The sequence below is a fragment of the Grampus griseus genome (genome assembly GCF_964374135.1).
Source record: "Grampus griseus genome assembly, chromosome: 7".
NCBI lineage: Eukaryota > Metazoa > Chordata > Mammalia > Artiodactyla > Delphinidae > Grampus > Grampus griseus.
Window position 1 is genome coordinate 46,293,053 of NC_139001.1, and position 23,210 is coordinate 46,316,262.

At 34.5% G+C, this 23,210-nt stretch overlaps 1 protein-coding gene across 3 annotated transcripts in view; it reads left to right on the forward strand.

Annotated features, from left to right (window-relative positions):
• CALCRL (calcitonin receptor like receptor) overlaps window positions 1-23,210 on the forward strand; it is a 105,995-nt gene that overhangs the window by 35,233 nt on the left and 47,552 nt on the right. Inside the window, exon 1 of one of the 3 annotated variants that reach the window (XM_082658682.1) lies at window positions 21,818-21,908. The exons of the other annotated variants lie outside the window; for them this stretch is intronic. The gene's annotated coding sequence lies outside the window, so the exon portion shown is untranslated. Of the gene's footprint in view, window positions 1-21,817; window positions 21,909-23,210 lie in introns of those variants that run through there. 3 annotated transcript variants of the gene reach the window in all.

The window sequence follows — 23,210 nt, forward strand, 5'->3', positions numbered from 1 at the left end:
TAAACTATGTTTAATGGCTTAATATTATGCTATTTATCTTCATAATGGCTTCAGGCAGATAGCATAGATCCTTTAGTGGTAGATTTATACCTCTAGTTAAAATAATCTAAGGAAGGCCTTTTTAATGCATTTTAATTTAACCTCACATACAGTAAATATTTTCTTTAAATAATAGCTCTTTAGCAAAAGAAAATGTATTTCTTTGTTTTAATCTTGAATATACGAAATGGTATATTTATCAACAAGGAAGTGTTTAAAATTAGATAATTTTTAAAATACCTTTATGAAATTCTGGGAAATTTTTCTTCAGGTTTTATTTAGACTCTAGCTCTGAGAACTAACTCAACCCAACTGTATTAGTCTGTTAGGGCTATCCTAAAAAATCACAGCCTGGGAGCCTTGAGAAACAGAAATTAATTTTCTCACAGTTCTGGATGCTGGAAGTTCAATACCTTGGTGTTGACATGTTTGGTTTCTCTTGAGACTCTCTTATTGGCTTGCAGATGTCCACCTTCTCATTATGTCCACATATGGCCTTTTCTCTGTATGTGAGCATCCATGGCATCTCTTTCTCTTTTCATAAGGACACCAGTCCTATCAGATTAGGGAGCCACACTTAGGACCTCATTTAACCGTAATAACCTCCTTAAAGGCCCCATCTCCAAATACAGTCACATTGGGGGTTATATCTTCAACAGAATAAGTTTGGAGAGGGGGGGGAAATTTACTCCATAATGCCAAGAATTTCTAAGAAATTTTTCAAAGAAAATGGAGTTGAAATAGGTAAGAGTTATTGGAAACTTTTTAATTAATCCCAAGTAATAACTGGGTTTATTCCCTAAGTAAAAAACTAAGCATCCTGTTGACATAAAATGAATAGACTGCCAGTTATTTCTACAGCAAAAAAAAAAGGGGGGTTTATTCAGGATCAGCAGAGGACTGCAATTCAGGGTCTACAATCCTGGCAAGCCACATGCAAGTCACCCACAATAAATGGAGAGGAGACCTCTTTTATAGAGGGGAAAAGGAATTTGGGAAGGCTATAGTAAACAGAGTCCGTGGCTTTTCACTGGCTGAGTTATGGCAGTCTCTCATTGGCTGAACACTTGCAAGGAAAAAAGAGGAAGTCTTTCTTCTTCCTGTTGGGTTTTGCTATAGTTGTAGGGTGTGAGAACTGCTTCTGTTCTCCTGACTCTATTTTAATTGAGGTTTCTGTTTATTAATTTCTACATTTCCCATTTTTGAGCACGATCTTTCTCTAAAATCATTGTGGTCAAGAGTCAGTTTTTCCAGTTTCAGTGGCTTTTTGTCCCTCAATGCCAGGAAGAATATTTCCTGGGTATAGTGTACCTTGTTAAAGGGAGAATGCACAAATTGGAAACCTATTGAGGTCATATTCAAGTAAAAATGAGCGGTAGGAAGGAGAGCTCTCAGGTAATTTTTATTTAAGGTCCATATGCTATCAGGATCACAGTCATCTGAAGTGTTATGTCATAATCAAAGGTTTGGCAGATGAACTTGCAAAAGGCCTGGTCTGGATATCTTGGGAAAGCTATCTCATCAGATGTTGTTTCCTTCAATTCTTGGAAATCTTTACTTTCAGGTCACCAGATGATATGCCTGTAAGTCAGGGTTTGGTGCTTTCTTTAGGTGTGTCATGTGAATCCAACAGTCTGTTCCTTAGAATTTGGCAGGACAAAGGTTGGTTAGCAGCACCTGATAGGGGTCTTTCCAGTGAGGTTGAAGAGAGCCTTCTGTAGGTATCTTTTCCAATAGATGTAATCTCCAGTTTGCAAGGTGTTATGCTTAAGGTCTTCATCTCCTGAAACACACTGTGAAAAGACTGCGCTACCAAAACATGATTATTTTTAATAGAAGCAGTTAGACCTCTGTAATACTGGAGTATCTCTCCTTTTATAAGTTGTGGGTCAAAAGAGGCAGGAGCCAAATGCATTGGGTGCCCTGTGATTATCTCAAAGGGTGAAAGTTCTATGAGTTCCAAAAGAGTGGATCTAATCTTTAGAAAGACCAACAGCAATGCTTTTGGCCAAGGTATTTGGAGGGCCTCACAAACTTTGCCAATTGAGTCTTAATACTGCTATTAGTGCATTCAACTAAACCAGAAGATCGAGTGTGGTAAGTGCAGTGAAAGCGTAAAACCGGCCAAATAACACAGACTTGTTGAAGTACCTGAGCAGTAAAATGAGTTGTTGGATCATTATGAAATTTGAGAGTAGTCCCCCAGGTAGGGATAATCTTTTCCAAAAGGACTTTGCTACAGTAGTCTGCAAGGAAAGGCTTCAGTCCAGTGTAAAAACATGCAGACCCTGACTAAAACTTATTTATATTCATGAGACAGACGACATTTTATGAAATCCATTTGACAGACCTCAAACGATCCATTAGGAAGTTTAAAATGTTCAGGAGCAATACAAACAGGCTTCCCTGGGTTGTATTTTGGACAAGTGGGACAAATGACATAAGCACTTTTTGTAGCCTTGTTAATGTTTCCCCACCCATATTGATTCATGAATGCTATCATTTTGTCAGTAGACCAATGGTTTAATGCATGTACAACAGTGAGGAGTGAGAATCTGAGAGTCTGCAGTAGGACTGGGTTGTTTTTTGGTCCAAACCAGAGCCTTCTCTTTTTGTCAAAGCAACAATTATTGAATTTCCAATCTGGTTCTTCCTTTTCTGAGGCCAATTGTTGGGCTTCTCTAGCCAGTTTTTATAACTTATCATTTGGGGAAATATACCTTTTGACCATGACAGAGGTTTGGCTGCTGTTGGTTCCTTTAAGGAAATGATTTCCCCTAGCTTCCAGGCAGTCAAGTTTAGAATTCCCTGGAATCTTAGTAATAGCTAAAGTGGCAATAATTGCATTTAGTAATTCCTGAACATAAGGGTCATTTTTTGTTTTATTTTTTCTGGAAGTAAAGAAGTCACACTGCTTCCACAACATTCCAAAATCATGAGCTACTCTGAAAGCATATCTACTATCAGTATAAATATTGACAGTTTTGCCCTTGGCTAAAGTACAAGCCCATGTAAGAACATATAATTCAGCCTGTTAGGCTGAAGTAGACATAGGTGAAATGCTGCCTCAACAGTATCAAAATGTGTTGCAGTAGCATAGCCAGCACAATATTTCCCATTGTCACCTTTTAAATAAGAACCAACAGTGAACCACGAGAAGTCAGTGTTTCCCAAAGGAATTTCCAGCAGATCATCCTGAAGAGTCAGGAGGTGAACTGTCAGCATTAAGCAGTTGTGAGGAACTTTGTCAGTGAGAGAGAGGAGAAGAGTAGCAAGGTGAAGATTACTGCAACTTGAAAGAGTTATATGAGGAGCGGTTTTAAAAAAGGACTTCATAGGAGGTGAGGTGGCTGATTGAGAAATGTTAAGTGTGATGGGAATTCAGGAAAGCCTCTATAGCATGAGGTACAAAAATGGTTAGGGAGAAATCCCACAACAATTTTCTCAGTAGTCTTAACCAAAAAGGCAGTGGCAGTAATGGCTCAAAGGCAATATCCCAATGTCCCTGGGTCCAATTGCTGGCTATAATACCCTATGGGTCAACGGTGGTCCCCATGTTTTTGGGTGACTACCCCAAGGACATTTGCTTCCTTTTCATATACAAAAAGAAAAAAAGGGAGTCTGATAATTGAGATGCCCAAGAGCAGGTGGGTTCATCAGACTCTCCTTTAAGGACTTAGAGACTGTATTGTCCAGTTTTTCCCACAAAATTGGGTCAGGGCTGTTGTTGTTGAATGAAACATACAGAGGTTCTGTCATAACAGAGAAATTTGGAATCCAATTTCAGCAATAACCAACTAGCCTGAAAAAACCTTGCAGTTGGTGCTTGGTTTTGTGCAAGTTCCCCATAAAAATGGAAAGGAGACCTCTTTTACAGAGAAGGAAAGGAAGTTGGGAGGACTATAGTAAACAGAGTCTATGGCTTTCCATTGGCTGAGTTGTGATAGTCTCTTGTTGGCTGAGCTCTTGCCAAGAAAGAAGATGAAGTCTTCTTCCTGTTGGGCTCTACTATCATTGTAGGGCATGAGAGCTCCCCTTTCTGGCCTCCTGGCTCTATTTGAATTGAGATGTCTGTTTATTAATTTTTACAATTGATATCTTCTATATGCCAATAACTTCCCAATTTAAATTGTTATGTAAGAGCTTCTTACATATCAGCCCTTCAGTAAGAACTTTTAGCCAAATATTTTATAAACCATTCATAATGATAAACCCTTTCATGGCTGAATATCAAACTGGTGTCAGAAACACTGTTACTTTCCTGTTATAGACACTATTAGATGACACAATGGCTTATAAAAATGTTTCTCTGTTAGTAAGTATACTTTTCAAATCTATACTCTTCCTCAGATTCTTCAGAAGGATTTCTCTTTCTTTTGTGATTCAATATTTTTCAAGCATGCCCCTTTTTAAAAAGGTTTATTTTATTTTGGTTGCTGATCATGGCCTGAAGATAGACCTGCTCGCCGACAGACATCTTGAGAATTTCCCTTGGTTATGCTCACTGTTCTCTAGGCTTTCATCAAAACCCCTTTTCATGTCAGAAGTTTAAAGGCAAGCAGATAAGCATAATTTTAGCCAAAGTCCCAACATTTACAAAGCATTTATCTAGATTTTTCTAGAGTGGAATTGTCTCATATCCTATATCCTATCATCTGGAACTCTCACACTTTGACCAATAGAATGCATTAAAACCTCTTCACCAGGGCCCTTGCTACTTCTTCCTTTAAAACCAAAAACACCTACATTTACTAATTTCTTGGTGAGTACAGCTCACAATCCTCTGAGCTTCAGAGAAGATGTTAAATTTGGGATGGAGTGTGTGTCAATTTTTTGTCTGTTGGGTAGGCACTGGCTGTTTCTGAGTCCACCTCTACATTAATTGGAATGCCTCCATGGTCCTGGGAAAATCTGTCTTAAATGTCCATGTTTCTATGTGTTTTTCTTCAACCTCTGGGTATTCAGTGTGTAGCTGGTGTAAAGATAGTAGATGGCATACGGTGCCTAGGTTGCTATTTAGATCCTAGTTTTAGCCAAGATTCACATGTGTACTTTGGTTTTAGACATTATTTATTCTATTATGATGAAGGAAAGATTGTGTTTTCAACATCCTACAGATCTAGCTGCTAATAATTATGACCTCTCAGAGCAAAGTAGATTTTAAATGAGTTCATTATGGCATGCTGCTGCCTACATTAATATGTGAGCAGTGAGTTTAAAACGTGGTCATCTATTTATAACTTTACTATTTAAAGTTACTTTTATATTTAGGAATGAAATACTATTGACTAATATTGAGGAATTCAAACACCTTTTTGGCTAAGAATATGCTAATTGACCTCTTAGGCAACTACACTTACACAACTTTCCATACTTGCACCCTAATAAAACATGGTAGAAAAGAGAACTTTCTTCCCATAAATGAAATTTTTGCATAAATAAAATATTTGCTATGCTGATGTCCCTATTTACATATTGTACTTCCCATTCCTCCTGCTGTGTGAAAATTAATGATAACCAATATTAAAATTGTATCATAATAATAATTCACATTGAGTGCTTACTGATGTGTCAGAAAATGTTAGCTCACTACATACTAACACATAAACCCTAAATAGGATATACTACAATTATTCACATTTTATGTAGATATCAAAATTAGAGGGATAAAATGATTTGCCTAGGTTATTTAGATACATAGTGACAGTTTATATCAGCACTCAATGAAATACTGACTCAATCAGTGACTAACTCTATAAAAATAGTCTTTCTCACTTCTCCCAAGATGAAAATGTAAGCAAAGCAACTCTGGGTTGCCTTCTCTGGTATTTTATATCTATTGAGACATAAATCACAGTTTTTGCGTCAGCCCTGGTGCTGTCAACATACAAATTTTAGCTTGAATAGAGATTATTTTAAGGTCAGGCCAATAACAATTACTTCAGGGAGTTTTTCTACCAGAATTGTTGAAGAGAAGAATAATTTCCATTATTTTGCTGAAAATTTAGCTGCCCCAAACCTACTTTTGTCCTTTTGGTATATGAATAACAAAGTCTTAAATAATATAGTTCTATAACATTCTCTTGCTTTCCTCATATGGGGGGGAGATAAAATTTAATTAACTGATAAAAATATGATATAACAATTATGGTAGGGCAGCCATCAGATAGATAGCAATTACCTTAAAAGGTTTAAAATATAACAGCTGACAATAATCACATATACAATGTCAGGGGAAACAGAATGAATGTTTGAATCTCTTTAAACTTCAAAATTCTGAGAGATAAATACTGTGTCTTTTTGATATTCATGCTTTTCTCCATGTCTTTAAAAAAGATTTTTTTTGCACTTGGTCCTTCCCCCATTTGGAATATTCTCTCTCTCTCATCCTCTCTGACAGATGATTAGATCACAATAATATCTCCTTTATTGGTCCAGAGAACAATCCTGACAGTATTAAAGTTATCTCCTAAATCAAAACAAATAAGTTTGAAAAGCTGATCCAATGGAGGGGAAGGAAAAAAAAGACTTTAGTGTTGTAAACATTTCCCCAGGGATTTCAAGGCTATTATCCATCATTATTTGGTAAACAGAGTCAATTAAAGGCATTCACGTGTAAAACATTCCTTTACAAAGAGCTCACAGTGACTGCTGCAGTCAAGGGAGAAAACTGGGGAGAAGGAGACAAAAAGGGAAGAAAGAAAAAGACTTCAGACCTTTAACCAAGAGTAATTGTAAACATTTTACGTGTGCTGGAATAATTTATTTGTGCTTTCTTGAAAATGTAATTGCTACATAATTTTTAGGAAAAAGCAAGTTCTATATTTCCATAAAATGTTGTTTTAATTACAAACTATATAGAGCATGGAGGAAGAGAGAATAGAATAAAAATGTTAAAGAAAAAACTGCATTTATAAACCTTTTTCTTCTTGGTTGAGCTATTCTTTAGCTATCACTGGAGTATAATTATTTCAGTCAACTATACAGTGATTAAATTACTTAATTTCTTTTACTAAAATTTCCTTGGTAGCATTTCTGAGATGGGAGGATTTGTATACGAATTACAATAAAATTCAAGATCCGTTCTGGATTATCACAAGGGCAAAAAAAAAAAAAAAAGCCAGCTACAGAAGGGAGTTTTTAAATTTTCATTTGTACAGAACAGAGACTCCAGGGAAAGGTTATAGTGAATTCATTCATATATTTCATTTAGTAGGTGTTTGGGCTTCCATATCATCCTACCTTTTTAAAAGAAAGATATATAGCATGTAATATAATTTTATGAATATCACATTAGGCATCTTTGAGTTTTATTTCTATCAACAGATTGCCTATTTCTTAATAATGTTTTAAATAAACTTTAAAATATACTGTCATGCTTCTTAAAAGTGTTGCCTTACTCATTTATTAAGGCATTGGGAGGAGGAAAAAAAAAGAAAAAAACTCACTAAAGCTAAAAAATGAAATCCAAAAATGTTTTCTAAATATTTAAATAGATATCAAAATAGCATTATTTTGCAAACTGTAATATTTGTTGCATGTAGATCTGAAACAAATTAGTGAGGAAAATTTTCTTTAGTTTAGCTTTCAATACTTAATGGATTTACATTAATATATATATCTTAGATAAAATAACAATGATATTTCCCCTCAGAACAGTAGAATTAAAGAACAAAAAAGGACCTTAAGAATCTAGTCCAATACCCTTATTTTACAGATTTAAAAACAAAACAGTACAAAACTGAGACTACCAAAGGTAAATGGTTTTTTTTCAAATTATATAGAGCTTGTTTAGTGACAGAAACCAAGACAACATATAGAGGTGAAAATACTAGTAATCTTACCGCACTATGCACAAGAAGCTTTAGGTCACACTAGAGCCGGCCTTCACTCCTTTTCCGCTGTGATCCCCAGGTTTGGCTAAAATTAGAACGCTGGTTTTATTCACACTCAACCTGAAGCTATTCGAATTTTTTAGAATAGCAACATTTTACCTAAATATATGCTTAACGTTAAAGAAAACTTTAATATCAAGCAGCATATATTTATATCTCACTTTATCTCAGCCCTTACCTCATGCCAAAATATTTCTCATTCTTTTATTTCTAAATTTGTTTTTTTTTTCTCTTAGAATATAAAAGTCAGCACAAATTTCCAGGATTAACAGCAAAAATATACCACTAAATTTTTGAATATGCACTATTTTAGAATTAAAAGAAGCAGTTCATTTGAAAATGTTCACAACTTGCCAATTTTAATCGCCATGATATTATCACCCACTAATTTTTAAAAATTTTCTTCAACCGTCTGAGAGAAAACATTTTTTGGACTAGTTTAAGTGTATTTCTTTATTTGACAAATGGATGAGACAAACCATTTTTAAATAGTCATACACTCTTCCTAAATACACATGAATTTTGCTGTGATCAGTCTTTGTAAATCATTAAAACGATTTTAATTATTATAACTATAGACATATTTTGTGATGAATATTTATTTCATTTGTTCATTCATTAAAAAAACTGGTAAAGGTTACTACACACCAGGCAATGTCCTGGGGACCCAAAGGTTAGTAAGGCAGTACCCTCAAACGCCCTCAAATAGCACTCACATTTGGTGGGAGAAAGTAAAAAACCAGACTGAACTAAGTCTAGTGTGACAATGTGCTGTAAGAGGGTGCAGTCTCTCTGTGGTGGGAACATTAGGGACATAAGGAATTCAGAGAGGGTTTCCTGAGGATGAGAGAGCCAAAGATAAGTCCTGAAAAGACAGTAATTAGATCCTTCATAAAGCATCATTAGCATTATAGGACAAACAGTTCTATTTTTTCCGAGAATTCTGCTCTTCTTATATCTGACTAAAAGATTTTCCAGTTAAGTAGTTAATGTGTGTATTTAATGGTGTGGATTCCATCACTCCTTCCCTGTGTAGGAAATAAAATGGGAAATCCTGTCCTTCTGTCTTCCAGTTTTAGCTCTCTCTCTCTCTCTCTCTCTCTCTCTCCCTCTCTTATGTAAGAATACACACACACACACACACACACACACACACACACAAAAGGACCAAACCACATCTTTTTCAAAACTTATTAGTTGCTTATTTTAAGTACCAACCACAGTGTTTTAAGCAATGATTACTTTAAGAGACCATAGATATACCCAAACAAACAGACTTATAATCTTAGGTTCCCCAATACGTCCTCTTTTTTTCCTCCTTTTTCTTATCAATTGTACCCACCATTATGCAGAGGTAGAATCCTCCTAAGATTTTCTTCACAATAAAGATATTTAACAGAAAACTTACGTTGAATTGTGAATGGAGTATTCTAAACATCTTCATTAGTTAATGAATTTATTTCCAATTTTTTAAGTACATATAATTTTCATAAAATGGTAAGGGCTAACAAATAATTTTCATAAAAGGTAAGAGCTAAATCAAATAGTTACAAATAATTTTCATAAAACAATGAGCTAAATCAAAATATATGCAATTTTACAGAACAAGAAATTATTTTTGAGCTTCAAAATCTTTTTTTGAGATAAGGTATTGTTTTTATTGTTTCTTTGCCACGAACAAACATATCAACTTTTTCCCTCTTTTCTTTTTCTTTCTTTGGCTGGGGATGGTGGTGAGGTGGGCCAGAATTCAGTTTTAACCATAAGAATGAAGGGATAAAGCCCAGCTACTTACAGCCCCACATTCATACTATTTTATATTAAAAGGCAACATTATGTCTTAAAACACAAAGAGTACTATTTAATTAAGAAATAATAAATTATTAATCGAATTATTTTGTGTTATATATATGTCTGTATTAATTTTAATTGTTTTGGACAACAAAATAAGCTTACCTAAGAACTGCTCCAAGTTTTTTCTTTCTTTCTCCTTCAACTCTTTACGTTTTATATCTTTGCACTATTCTGCCTCCAGCTAAAAACTCCCTGTTTCCAGATAATATATCTGATGTCTTCAGTTTTACTGGTTTTTTTCATCCCGGGATTAAGAAAATCAAAAACAATTGATAATGCAGATGTAGAAATCTTCATAGGGTATGTGTTTGTGACAAAGAATAAAAGATTTCACCTCCTTAATAATATTGTCCTGGGGATCTAAAGAAGAGACTGGAACACTGGTGTTTATTACCTTCTTAGTAAAAAGGCCTGATGTCGTGTATGTGTGTATATGTGTGTGTGTGTGTATATATATATATATATATATATATATATATGTATATGTATATATGTATATGTATATATATGAAATGGTACCTCCTAACAGAGCAAGGGTTAGCAGTGCTATGTATTGAGCAAAGTAGTGTTCATGAGAAAACAAGCAATTTTGGATTTACAGTCCATTGTCACTCCCCTTTGAACATGGTAAATCCCAGGCCTTTGATGGCCAATAATCTCCTCTTTTACAGAAAGCTGAGGAGGTTGGCATTGTTAAATATTCACATATAATTTTACCCAAAATTGCAAGTCTTGTCACTGAGACCGATTAAGGCAAACCATGGCATTCTCGTCCGCTGCAGGGGAGAATAGAGACCACTACTTTCTGAGTACTTATCACTTCCCAGATAGCAACAGGTGATTATGTGGGTTATTACATTTAACCCCCATAGGTATACTTAAGATAGAAGTGCAATGCCCATCTGAGAACTACAGAAACCCAGGTAAATGTTGCAGGTTAGGTTTCTGCCTACATTCCCAGTTTGTAAATACTACAGCTGGTATCCAAAACCAGAGCCCATTGACGCAAAAACCTGTGCTCTTTGCCCTGCATCTTGCTTTCTACCGTTTTCCTGTCTTTTTTTTTCCCCAATACAAGTCCCCTACTGTTATTTTTAAAAAGTTGTCGTTATCCGTTGCCAAAAGCAGCATACTGTTCAGATAAATGCACTGACTCCTGTCCCAGAAAGCCACATGTGAGTTTTCTAGCCATAGCCCCCATCAAAGTGGCCATGAGGCTGTGTTTATCTTTTATTTACTTTCCTCTTCTTCCCCCTCCTCTCCCTCCTTCTCCTCCTTCTCTTCCTTTTTTTTTTTTTTTTTTCCTTTTCTGAGATTGCTATTTTGATTGCTGTTTAGAAAGACTTTTGATGGAGAAACACTTCTCTCTGCAAAGATAGACATGCATAACACTACAACCTGAGTTGCAGTTTGATGAACTTGCCCCCAAAATGCTTGGGGTTTGTTTTGAAGTGACCAAGACAGATTTCAGGATGTTGTGATTCTTTTCTTTTCCTCCAAAAGAAGAAAAAAAAGAAAGATCAACTTACTGGGTACCTAGGGGACCATTTCATATGACTAATTTATTTTCTTTTAGGTTATTTTAACTCTTACAAAACATTTATTTTCTGTAGTAATTTTTTTCTCTTTATTTGGAGAAAAATCCTACTTCGGTGGACAGATTTTTCACTTGATTTAAAATGGTGACTTTTTTTGGTAAATTGTCTCTTCTGTTGTTTCTTCAGGGTATTTTGCATTTTCATGAAAATGCACTGTCTCAAGATTCAGTGAGAGGAGGGGCAGTCAGGTTAGGAAAATGTTTTACTGTTGTTGTTAAGGCCTATTATACCATGTCAAGAGTGACAGGGCATTTTTTTTCTTTAACACATCCTGGTCCAGTTAAGGCTGAGATTCAGAAAAAGTGCTTGCACAACAATTTAGCAGGAAAGAAAGCTATTTTAAAAGTCTTTTGGGAACATGTTTGTGAAACAGGAAAAAACATAAAATTGAGTTGATAATAGCACTCCATAAAGGTTAGACTCGCTGAAAGGGACTTGCCATCTTTTTTTCACAGGGAACGTGTTGTTCTTAAGCAGCAGTTCTCACTTAAGCATGGCTTAATTCAGCAAGGAGCTTCTTCCTGTGTAACTTCTTTTGCAATGGAATATCTATTTTTAAATTACAACCCAGATTTAGTCACAGGACTAAATAATTAAAAATAAGCTGTGTTTGGTATGTGCAAAATTACAGCAGTTGTAGAGTACATCATGGGACTGGGTGCCTGGGAAATGTTTCAAGTCACATATCCAGGTTTCTCCGCATTGATTTCCTAAAGATTCTCAAGTTCCTTCAAGCCTGCCCCTTTACCCTTACTCACACAAACCTTGCTCTTTCATGAACCTATGCCTTTGTGTTTCTAGTTCCTAGTCTCTAGAAAGCTCTACATCTATCCTCTATCAACACACAGTCTTCCTTTTGAAGGAAGGAATTCCTTAAATTCCACCAGTGTTTTTGAAATGTGCTGCAATTCAATTCCATGTACATCTCTTAGAGTACACTGTCTAATCCTTTCCCATTATAGACAGTGTTTCTGGAAAAAATGGCACCTTTTACTGTTCTATTATATTATGATGAGTGTGAACATTTTATTTCAAGGCCCTTCCTTACTAATTTCCAGAACTATCTAGACAAACACTCTCAGGCATTTTCTTCTTCAGAATATCTCATCTGTACTCAGATATTTTCCCACACTTGTTTTCCTCTGTTGTAGACCCTATATTACTGACTGGAAGCCAGATACTCATATTAGAATTGGGGGGATTCATTTAGGTTAATTACACTCAACTGAATTCTAATATCTTCATAGTTTAACCTTTTTAGTATCTCTGACTTTTAAATATTGCTTTCCATCCCCATCATTATTAATCTTAGTTCCAGCCTCCATGATTACAGTATTTTCTTGCCTCACTTACTTAGAAGTCACTGCAGTATTCTAATTCATCTCTGTACAACTGCCCTTGTCACCATCTCTGAATTAACCCTCATACTTTGTAAAATGAAAATCTTGACGTACTGTTCTACTACTTAATTCCCCTACAATTATTATTATTATGATTTTTCTGCAGCTGGGCTAGCAAATATTTTGAATACTTGTCATTCCTTCTTAGGATGATGCCCATGGCAGACATCACTGATGCATCAGTGATGCTCACTGAGCCTAGACTCAACCTCATCACTGCTCAGTGCAGCAATACTGCCTGCCATCAACAGCAAATCAGAGTAGGCATAGAGATGAAAATCTATAGCCTAGAGCGTTAAATCAAAACTCTTCAATATGACAGAAAATATCATCTTTAATTTGCATCCCTGTCTTTCAAGAAAGCCTTATCTCATAAGTACGTGCATCTTTTTAGCACCTGACACTTCCAAATTACTGATTTTTTGAAACTCCACATAAGTGTCATGTTCTATATGTTTCTCTCTACATGCATGAGCGTGCACACCCACACACACACTTCTCCTATCTAAAATGCATCATTCTATCTGATCAGACACTACAAATATTTATTGACCATCTATAATACTTTATTATCTACATTTGTACATCTTTTTCCCCTACAAGATTTTTTACTATCTCTAAGGTAAAAAATTATAGCATTTCTGGATCCCCAGTATTTAACATAGCTTTTGATATATATATTTCAAACAAATAAATTTTATATTCAAATGAATATACTAAAAAATATTAAGGTGGAATTATGTTTATTGGTTGTGAGAAAAAGAAATCTGTAAAGGAACAAATTTTAGTATTATCAACCTTCTGTTTGATTCTTTATAAAAATAATGAAAAATAGAGTTAATTTTAAATAAAGTGTGCATTTACTTGAGACACACATTCCCTCCCTCTTTCTTCTTTCCCTCCTTCTTTCCTTTTTCTCTATTCTTCTTTCACTTTTCTTTTACCTATTAATAACGTCATAAAAGGGAAATATTTGGGATATAAGATTTTTTTTTTCATTGTGCTAGGTTTTTGTTGCGGCACGTGGGCTTCTCTAGTTGTGGCATGGGGGCTTAGTTGCCCCATAGCATGTGGGATCTTAGTTCCCCAACCAGGAATGGAACCCGCATTTTCTGCATTGGAAGGCAGATTCTTAACCACTGGACCATCAGGGAAGTCCTGGGATATAGGATTTTTAACCAGGGTTTATTTCCAAGAATGAACCAAAGTTCAATAATTTCTCTTCTCTTTCTTGCTAATACTCCTGTGTGCTATTTCTTTGTTGTTATGGTTTGTAATCACACAATTAAAATATGCCTCAAATGAGATAAAAATATCTGCATTTTTGTATACAAATTGTCAGTTTCTACTCCTATCAGAAAATGAAATAATGCTATAGAAATGTAGAGAAAAGAAATTACTGTCAAGAGAAAAGAGATAAACAACTACAAATCCTATTTAAAACTAAGGGAAATTTTCTTAGATATCATTATACTTTTTGCTCAATTGTGTACAATGGTTATTTTAAGTAAACATATTTATTCTTCAAGGGAAATGTAAAATTTTTTTGTATGAGGTGAAAGCAAATTTCAATGCAAATGTACTTTTCCTTACAAATCAAAACAGTACTAAGCATGTAAAATAGGGTTGATTGGGTGTTGTTGAACATGAGATAATACATCAAATTGAAGGGACAACTTAGTATACATCCATGTAAACTAGGCAGGTTTTTTGGTCAATGTATTTTGGTTTACAACATGAAAATTATTTGTCCCTTGACAAAGAAGAGAGAAATGAGACTAGATGTTCTACTAAATCTAGTGTAAATCTTCCCTTAGATATACACACCTTATTTTGCATTTACTTTTTAAGATATAAATCATATAACATATAGTCCATCGATTTAAAGTGTATAATTCAATGGCTTTAGCATATTCACAGGGTTGTGCCACTATCACCACAATCTAATTTTAGAACATTTCATCACCCTAAAAAGGATCTCCGTACCCATTAGCAATTACTCCCCTTTACCACTCTCCCCCAGCCCAAAGCAACCACTAATACGGTCTCTGTTTTTATAGGTTTACCTGTTCTGGACATTTCATATAAAAGGAATCACATAATATGTGTCTTTTGTGGCTGGGTTCTTTTACTTAGCTTACTGTTGACAAGGTTTATCCATGTTGTAGTATGTATAAGTATTCCTTTCTTTTTATTGACAAAAAATATATCATTTGGGGGATATATCACATTTTGTTTATCCATTCATCAGTTGATAGACATTTGAGTTGTTTCCACTTTTTGGCTATTAAAAATAATACTGCCATGAACATTCAAGTACAAGTGGTTTTTTGGATATATGTTTTCATTTCTCTTAGGTAAATATCTAGAGTAGAATTGCTGGGTTATATGGTAACTCTATGTTTAATATTTTGAAAAACTGTTAAACCACTTTCCAAAGCAGCTGTACCATTTTACATTCCCACCAGCAATGTATAAAAGTTACAATTTCTTCACATCCTTTCCTACTTGTTATTGTCTATCTTTTTCACTACAGCTATCCTGGTGGGTATGAACTCATAACTTATTGTGGTTTTGAATTGCATTTCCCTATGACTAGTGATGTTGAACATTTTTTTCATATGCTTATTGGTGATTCATATATCTCTGTGGAGAAATGTCTGTTCAGATATTTTGCCCATTTTTAATTGGATTGTCTTTTTATTATCTAATAGTAGTAATAGTTCTTTGTATATTCTGAATACAAGTCCTTTACCAAATACGTAATTTGCAAATATTTTCTCCCATTCTGTGAGTTGTCTCATCATTTTCTTGATGGTATCATGTGTAACACGAAAGTTTCTAATTTTGTTGTAGTCCAGTTTATCTTTTTTTTTGGTCACTTGTGCTTTTGGTATCATGTCAAAAAATATTGCCTAACCCAAGGTCACAAAAATTTATTCACTTGTTTTCATGTAAGAGTTGCATTTACTTTTTGAATTAGCTATAAATATCTTATTGCGGGCACATATTAGCTGTGGATTATCCAAGGGCATATATGGTTAAGGCTATTTCAAATTTAGAAAAAAACAATCACATCATAGATATATTGGGTGGAAAAAGTTAGTTTATGAACTCATATTGGCTGGGCTTGGAATATGCTTTGGAAATGAATAATGATGTCCTGCCTTGGTAAAAAAGAAAATAATTTGGAGATATTTAGATTACAAGGTATAAGAGAGATTGAAGTCATCTTATTTTACAGGTCAGGAAACTGGGGGCTGGCAGCGTAACTATCTTAGGCTCGGTAAAGCTAGGCAGAATGCAAAATGGAACCTTCTTAGTAATCTTTCCACTACACTAGCATTTCTCAAATTGTTAGTTAGAAACGTGTTGGTTGCAAGAGACAAAACTCCAAATCAATCCTGTTTAGGCATAAAATGTAACTTGATGGTTTTTCCCTGATAACATTAAAAGAAATGTCCCAGGGAGAATTTTGACAGTACAGATTGGATCACATTTTCATGCCTAAATCAACCTAAATCAGAGGATTGTGCTAATCTGACCAGTTTTCAGTCACTTCCTACCTCAGTAGAGCAGCCTCACTTGAACCAGAGGGAACAGATTTTCCAGTGGAAAGAGAGGTTCATTTTTTCAGGGAAAAAAAGAAAGTGTGCCAGACCAACAGTATCAACAGAGTTCCCGTGGTTCCGAAATGCTGAGATATGCTAGTAGGTGGTGTTTAAAAAATTTTTTTTTGAGAAAGATTGAAAACAAATAACAAAAATACCATAACTTTTATGATGGACTATTACGTTAATTCAAATTAAAACTCCAGCAGAATTATATACTTTCTGATTTTATTGTCTGAGGAAGAAAACATGTTTTCGCATAGAACTTGATTCCTTTGTGGAAGGGAAATAGGTATAAAGCTCGTAGTCCAAAGAGCTGGAAAGATGTATTTTGTTTCTATGCTCTTGGGCAAGCAATTCTTTCCATATTAGATCTCCTGGAGGGAGATTGTTCCATCAAGTACAAAGCAATTTTTTTCAGGTTCCCACCTACCTTTTACTAATTAGGCTGATATTTGGCCACTTGCCTCTTTCAAATAAAAAGAAGGTGACCAAAATCACCGGAAATGGCTAATTATGCCCACAATGGGAAAATTATTCCCATGAGTAAGTACTTCAGAGTGTAAAATGAAGTCCTAAATTTAATCACAATATTATCTCTCTTTAATGGTTATTCAACTATTCACCCTGGAATGTTCATTAGATAAGCAAGTAAGCATAGAGTCAATGTTTTTCTTTTTGGTTCCAATACAATGTTAGTAAAGGTTGTTACAGTCAACCTAAAATTAAAGTCAAATTTGAGAGGTTTTATATCTTGTTTTTAATTGGATTAGCATGTTTTATTCTTTACAGTGTGACTGATTACAATGTGTACAATTTGCTAGAGTTTTAGTTTATATAAGCTCAGCATTAGGAAATATGCAGTTATTTATTAACTAGATGGATATTATATTTGGAATATACTTGTTATCATTCACTTAACTCAATATTTTCATAACTGATTTAAATGACAATAGAAACAATCATATTATTTCTACAGAAGATAAAAAGTCAAGATGCTTATCATGATCACCTTGAAATATAGGATTAATTTTCACCTATAATGCTATTGAAATTGTAACAAATAACTTAAAACATGTATGAACTTACTTATATTATTAAAAATTTTAATGTGATATAATAATAATAACTAACATTTACTGTGTTCTAAAATGTTTAGGTACATTATCTCATTTTATTTTCACAATAGCCTTTTGGTTTAAAAACTATTTTGCAAATGAGAAAACTATTCTTAATGAAGTTTTTTAACTTGCAAGTGTGAGGCTGAGTTGGGTTTTAAAATCAGGAAATCTTACTCATATTAGTAATCAGTACAACTACTGCCTCTACTTGTAACTGACCTCACACATTGTCCCTCAATTATGCTAATTATAAATATCAGTTGGATATTACTTTATTTCAATAACTTTGGAAAAAGGAAAACTGTATCTTTAGCAATGGGACAATATTTACAATATATGTTTTCTTAGCATTTGGAATTTAATGGTTATTATTAAACTAAGGTGTCATTTCAAAAATAAAATACTTTCTGGAGGTTTTTATGAGAGTTTTTATTGCCTTTTTAAATATTAGATGTGTTTTTATACTAAGTCACTCATAGGATTTTGATAAATTAAATGTAATAATCTTTCTTACTCTTTCATTAATTAACTTGTTGGGTATATTGTTGCATCATTTCTTAACATGTCCTGTAATTTTTGGCACTGTATGATTTTTAAATTTTTACCTAAGTCATTTTCTGTTAAATGAAAAACAGATAAAAACCAATGTAGCTAAATTTCAGAAATTGTTGGTTTCCAGTATTAGGAGCATTAAGGCTATTCCAGTGATGATGGTAATAAGTTTAGCTTGGCCTAGATGAACTGATCAGATTCCATTCTGAGAAGTCTGGCAAGGGGGCTTATGAGGAAGTATGTTTGCTTTTCTAATTTCAATTTTCTGCAGTGCAGAAGAGAGAACTAGCCCTTTTTTTTTTTTTTTTTTTTTACAAATGGCCTTTCAGAAGTAAGAATGGCTCTTAAAAAGAGGCAGTATATGAAGAGGTGAAATCAAGATGCGATTTTTTTTTTGGCCTAGATACCTTTTCCCTGAATTCCCATGTAACAAAAGAAAGAGCATCTAGCCAAATGGTCCACTTTCCACTGTCTTAGATTCAAACTCAAACTCCTTTTGGGTAATTGGTAGTAGGAGAGCTAGAGAAAGTCTTCCTGAGCCAGAAAAAAGTTTCAGGAAAGACTTGGTTTCAAGGATACTTGGGATTTGGGTTACTTTCAACAAAACTGTTCCTATACTAACCATTTTTTTCTTTTTATATAAATTTTGAACCTTTATTCAATATTTAAATTTATCTTATCCTACTCTTTTGTTTTACAAATGAGACACCTGAGAAGGTATGTAACCTGCTCAAGCTCATTGCAAGTGTACTGACTGAGGCCCAGCACTAGCTTCCTTTCTTAAATGTTGTGAAATCATCCTTTTTTAGAACCTCATGAATGACTCTTATGGACTGTGTTTAAAAGTACTGAATGAATCCTCTAAAATCAGTGTAAGATTACCACTATCTAACTTGATAAATATTTTCATTGAGAGCAGAAATCTTAACTTGTGTTCACTTCTGTCTCCGTGCACAACTAAGTGAAAGTAGTTGCTCAAGAAATAGGGTAAGATGACTAATTGAATTTCTAGAAGTACTTCTTAATCTAAACTGCATTTTAAAGTGCTTGCAAGTGAGACAATACATGTGTTTTTGATTTTGGTACCTTAGCAGAATGGCAAGTCTGAGTTGTCAAGCCATTTACTAATATAAGTTAAAAAAAAAAAAAAATCAAATGTCACAACATTTCTAAGGAAAGGAATTAAAAGAAGAAATTGTGCCAGAAAAAAATTATAAATGTGTCTTATGAATAAAAATAAAATGCAATGCAATGAATGAATGGCCGGTTAAATAAAACAACTGAATAAGCAAAATAGAAATGTATTCTGCACTTTTTAAACCTTAATTATCCAAATAAATGACTCAGTCCTCTAAGTCAGGATGGTGCAGGACAAAGGGGCCCAGATTTAGGGTCAGAGAATCTGAGTTCTTAGCTTTGCGTCAGCCCTAAGCTTCTATGTGACCTTGGCCAAATCACTAAAATATGTATGCTGGTTCATTCAGTTGAGATTAGCATTGTGACAACTGATTGAAATAATATAGTAATAATGATAATAGCAAGAGCTAATGCTTATTGTGTATTTATTATTAGACAAATTCTTTATATCTATTATCCAATTTAACACACTGACAAGATGAGTTATGATAAAAATTCTAGGCAACATTGATTCAGCCACTACTTGTACACCCACTTTCAGGTCAGGAAATAGATTTAGTGAGTTTAAGTGTTGCAAGAGCTTAAGTTTGAAAATATGGCTCTCTGACTCCAGCATACCTCTTCTAACAAGGATGCAGTAGCAAACAAGAAGCTAAAGATCAAGTTGAGTACCCATTTTCTAGTTGGGTAAACCATGCAGAAAAAAAGTTGAATCGATTTTCTCAAAATCACACAGCAATTTAGGAGCAGCTAGAAATTAATTCTGCTAGCTAACGTGATTGCCTTGCAGTATAATGAATACATAGACAGTCCCCAACTTACAATGGTTTGACTTTATGATAATGTGAAAGCAATACACATTCAGTAGAAACCCTACTTTGAATTTTGATCTTTTCCCAGGCAAGCAATATGTGGTATGACATTCTCTTGTGATGCTGGGCAGTGGCAGCAGCTGCAGCTCCCAGTCAGCCACAAGATCATGAAGGTAAAAAACTGATACACTTACAACCATTTTGTACTCATAAAACCTTCTGTTTTTCATTTTCAGTATAGTATTCAATATGTTACATGAAATATTCAACACTTTATTATAAAATAGTATTTGTGTTAGGTGATTTTGCCCAACTGTAGGCTAATGTAAGTGATCTGAGTATGTTTAAAGTAGGTTAGGCTAAGCTATGGTGTTCAGTAGGTTAGGTATATTAAATGCATTTTTGACTTATGATATTTTCAATTTATGATTTATCAGGAGATAACCCTATCATAAATTGAAAAAGATCTGTATTCTAGAGTTAGGAGGAATGACTGACCAGTTGGGAAGCAGAAAATTACCACTTAGTTTTGATGGGAAAATTAATTTTTGATCAGGTAAGTAGTTGTACCTAGTTTTTTCTCACAGCTGTAAAAAATTGCCACAAATTTAGTGGCTTAAAACAACACACCGTTATTATCTCACAGTTCTATAGGTCAGAAGTCCTATGGGCTTGGCTGGTTTCTCTATCCCAAGTCTCACAAGGCCAAAGTCAAGGTGTTGGCAGAGCTGTGTTTTCTTCTGAAGATCCTGGAGAGAATCTGCTTTTGGACTCATTCAGGTTGTTGGCAAAATTCAGTTCCTTGAGGATGTACAGTTGAGTCCCCATTTGCTTGCTGGCTGTTAGTTTGAGGGCCACCTTTATCTTCTAGAGGCCTATTTCTGGTCCTTGTACATGAGCTCCTGCATGGCACAGCCAGTAATGGTGCATCAACTCCTTATGTTGCCATATCTCTTCTGCTTCCTTTCTTCTGCTGCATCACTCTGACCTTCCTCTTCTACTTTGAAGGGCTGGGTTTAGGCCTACCAGGATAATTCATGAGAATCTAGGATAATCTTCCTATTTTAAAGTCCATAACCTTAAAATTGCAGATTCTGGGGATTAGGTATGGAAATCTTCGGAGGCTCATTATTCTGCCTACCACAGTATTCTTCTGTCTATCCCACTGGTTCTCAAATTTAGCTGTATATTCCTGTATCACCTAGGAAACTTGATAAAATGCTTATACCTGGGCCATAGTCAAGATGAATTGAATCTGAATTTCTTGGACTACAATCCAGGCAATGACTTTTTCAAGGTATCAGAAAATTTTAATATGTTTGAGAGGGTTGAGAACATCCCAGAACACAAGCTTTCTTCAACTTGATTAAATTCATTTTGTAAGTAACCTACTCAAAACATACTTGATATACCCTCTTTATGCCCCCACTTTGCTAGGGTTTGGAGTCACAGAGATTAATATGATGCATGTCCTATTCTTCCTGTGCTCACAATCTAGAGGCACAAACGGTACAAAGGAATAATTACAACAGTACATGAAATGTTTTAAAATAGGATATTTTAATAACTTGCTCTGGAAGTTCTCAGATATTAATTATGCCTGAGAACACTGCAGAATATTTTGCTTGATTTATACTTAATAGTACTTTTAAAATAGTCTGGCTAGTACCTAGGGACAGAGGAATATAAGTGTGTCCAGGTTTCAACATGGCCAAATGATGATGATGTATTTATAATGTGCTTCCCAAAATTTAACAGGCCATGAATTTCCTCAGGTGCTTGCAAAACGTGCAGATTCCAAAGTTCTGAAGGTTCTGATGCAGAGGTTCTGTTGTGGGCCCTAGACATTCTCACGTGTTCAGCAAGTTCTGGTGGTGATTCTGATACAGGTGATCCATTAACCCACACTCTGTGGAATTCTGTTTTATGTTACAACAGTAATTTAGTAACTGTTCATTAAATAATGAAAACCCCAAGCCATATTATAAAAAAGGACTTACAGTTTGATATTCTTACATCAGTAACAGATCTTCAGGAAAGAGAAGTCTATTTATATTTTAATTTTCTTACTGCTTCATGGATTGAAAGTGTTAGGAACATTCCAGGTCAGGATGGGGGTGGGGAATTAAAATCTTATACTGGAATTTCTTTCTCAAAGACTCTAGTGGAAGTAAAGACAGTAATTTGCAAGAATCATTCTAGCACAAAGACTTACGTTTTGCCAAAAAATAAGCAGTGAGGAGAGAATAACAGGTAACCAGGTCTTGTACTTGGATACTTGTTTTAGTGGCACAATCTGTTCCACATAGTATAAAATGACAGAAAGAAGTTTGCATTTGTCATAGACATGTAGAATATTGAGATTGAAAAGTGCTTTTCCCTTGTTTTGATTCAGGAGAAATATAGCTTGTTTAATATGCCATAAAGGAAGACATGTAACTAGATAGGAAACAGCCTCACTTTGCTCACACAAAGGTTCAGGATACTTAACGGCAAATTAGATATGTGTGGGAAATGCTTCTGTTAGCCAACTTTATAGTGACTAGATAAATAAAAGGAGGAGAGAATATGGCTTAGGGCCTCTGAAAATCCAAGATATTTTGGAAATGAAGGAGTGGAAAACAAAAGTTTGGTTTTTTTCTTAATCTTGGAGTGAACATACACTTTTAATATTAGGGTTAGGTGACTCAACTAAAAATAAGAATTATTATTAAGAAAAATAAATTAATGGAAAATGTGTATATGTATAATAAAAATCTGAGAAAATAAGAAGCGGGTTTGAAAGGCACTGGATTTATGCTTTTATGTTCTGGTAAATTAGTATTGATTAAGTCACACTAATCTATTATGTTTATGTAGAATAAAACATGTTTTTACACTGAAGTAAGCCAAGAAGATTGGTTAAACTTTGTGGACTTGGAAATGTAGAACTGTTTAAAAAAAGGTAGAACTGTCTTGGGCTGCAGATCTACTGAAATTTTAAGAAATGAACCCAGAATGATGCTACATAAAGCCTTGAGTGACTAGGAAGCTATATTTCAAAAGTTAGTTGAGGTCTCAAGTCAAAGTTCTTTCTGTGATGAAATCAATCATTTTAATTTTATTTTGGTGATTCTTTGGTCAAGAAGCTTGTAGACTATTTATAAGCTATTTTTTATTCTATGTGTACAGTAAAGAAAGTTATTTTGTTT